Source organism: Anthonomus grandis, chromosome 9 (genome assembly GCF_022605725.1).
Source record: "Anthonomus grandis grandis chromosome 9, icAntGran1.3, whole genome shotgun sequence".
Lineage (NCBI taxonomy): Eukaryota > Metazoa > Arthropoda > Insecta > Coleoptera > Curculionidae > Anthonomus > Anthonomus grandis.
In genome coordinates this window covers 28299750-28302326 of record NC_065554.1, presented here as the reverse complement: position 1 = coordinate 28302326, position 2577 = coordinate 28299750, and positions in this window count along the sequence as shown.

Sequence of the window (2577 nt, the reverse complement as noted above, 5' to 3'; positions counted from 1 at the left end):
TTTTCTTTTTTATTTCCAAAATATTTACTTAGCACCAAATAGGTGGTACGCAGGAAATCACAAAAGAGGCGTCGGATGTGCATGAAATTTTCATAAAAGACGAAATATTTTATGTCGCCAATTATTAAGTTTACAATAAAGACATCTTTAATTTCTCCGAAAATTTTTATAAAGTCTATTTATTTTTTTTTCTTTACTAATACATATGCTAAACCAATAAATAACTACCTTATCAGCTGTTCTTGGGCATAAGGGAACCGAAGGTGCTACAAAGGTAGACTGAACTGGGGCCTACCTAGCGACATCTGGGGAAGAATTTAGGAAGCTGGCTAATGTTCCGGCACTCGCCGCTAGGAGGCCAGTTCAAGCCTGAATATTGGCGCGACTTTTAAATCGTAGAAAATCAAAACATTGTAAATAAGTGTTTATAATCATAGTGCTTAGTGTTTTTGTGACTATTTTTGAATTCTGCCTTTTTTATCTTCTTTGTTCAGCAAAATGCCTTTAGTTATTTATCAGTCAAATGTTTATTAACTGAAAAGGGTAAGAAGATTAATGAATTGTGGTGCTTTTTCTGTCTCTTTCCTTTTTCCCATTAGTATCTATTGAGTACAGTTCTCTTTTAATTCCTCCTAAGCATTTTTCTTTATCGTTTCGCTATCTATCTCTTTGTACGAGGGTGACTTTTTCTACAAAAGCACATGCATCAAAAACCATATACAATCAATACATTTTCTTGGTGTTTTTATTTTACTCCTGACACCTCGCTTACTGAGCATCCCCTGCTTGATCTCATTTTCATTATTGTCAAATGCAGTTGAAGAATAAATATTTTACGTCACAAATTACTAATTTTACATAAGAGACATTGTAAATTTCTCCAAAAATTTTAACAAAGTCTATTTATTTATTTATTTTCTTATTAATACATAAGTTAAACCAATAAACAACTACCTAGTGAGCTGTTCTACCTGTCAGGTGCGACAAAGATGGACCGAACTGGGGCTCACCTAGTAGTCCAGGACTATTAGACGAAAAGACGATCAATCTGCTGAAAAAATCCCATCTGGCTGAATTTTTTACCAGAGCGTCTTTTCGACATTACAAATCATCCCTCAAAAGTCCCCATGAATCCAAGTGAAGGGGGGTCAAAAGGAAGGTCACAAAAAACACTTTTTTACAAATATCGTCGAAACTATCAATCCTACGATAAAATGAGTTATTACCTTTTTTATTCAGTATGAAATTCTCCACAAAAAAGGTCAAATGCATTTTTTTCGTAGAGACCTTCGATTTGCAGAAAATTGCGGTCAAAGTGTCGTAACTGTCAAAAATCATAAAATTCGAGTTAAAACGTGTTTTGAAATCGTTTTCTCGTTGAATATTTATGGTAGGGGCTCTACAGGTATTCCCCCTTATGACCTAGAGCACAGCTGGCCCCTTTTTTCTATGGTCGTATGTGCGTCACTGTATACCTGGCTGTGGGACATTGACGTCATTTGGCCAGTCTTCAGGCCAGTATCCTGTTATTCTCAGTTGTAAACAGACGTGTAGAATAATTTCTCACAGTTTTTTCGTGATATTATTCACCTAATTATCGAGAAATGGCCGAAAATTGCATAATTTCCGACAAATCGCTGTCAGACGGAGCGACTGTTTGTGTCGAGCGCGGTATTAAAACCTTACGTGACGCCAGTATCGAGCGAAATGATGGAAAAATTGCATTTTTGCCGAGTGTCGATTCGATAAAAGTACACGTGGTGTATCGCAAGAAATATACTCGTGCAAGTAGTATTACTGCGGCTAAAAGGGAGCGAGATGCTATCCCCAGTACTAGTGCTAGCGGTATAACGGCAATTCTTGCAAAATACTGCATTTTGTGATACCAAGGTGCCACTTGGTACAGATGTTCTTTAGAACCATTTAAAAGATTTGGCCCGAAGAACACTCGAAATTTTCCGTGTGGGTAGATTTTAGAGGGGGTGGGGGGTTAAAATTAAAAAAAAAATCAAGAAATTAAATTTACTCTAGAGGCGAGATCTGGGTGTCAATTTCATATAATTTGAACCGAAGGAATTTAATGGTAGTACCAAAAATGCCATACAGATGCTGGTAGTCTGTCAAAAGCCGCCATTTTTAAAAAATGGCCGACTTTTCATTGAATTTTATTTTTAACGTAAACCGGGTTGTGTAAGGAGTCTAAACTTATGTTTTTGGTGTCAGGAAATTCATTTATGGCATTAAAAAATGGACGCTACATGTACCGAATAAGCGATTTTCAGCTAGATAACTCATGCATTATAACCAATGCAAAATGTTAAATTTTATCACGTGGAGTCAAACCCCGGTAAAATTTCCCGCGAAACGGCCGAAAAAGTATCAAACAATAATATTGTGATACCCTTTTAAAACATTGACAGTGCTCCGTGACCCCTACGCGATTCGTCGCCCCCCATCATTTTGGCTGAGGGAAGAATAGTGTTACACTTGCAAGTGAGTTCATTTTATTATCAAAAAAGTTTCACAATAAAATATAAGCTAAAGAGGTAAGAAAAAAAGGGCATAACCCACTTATTA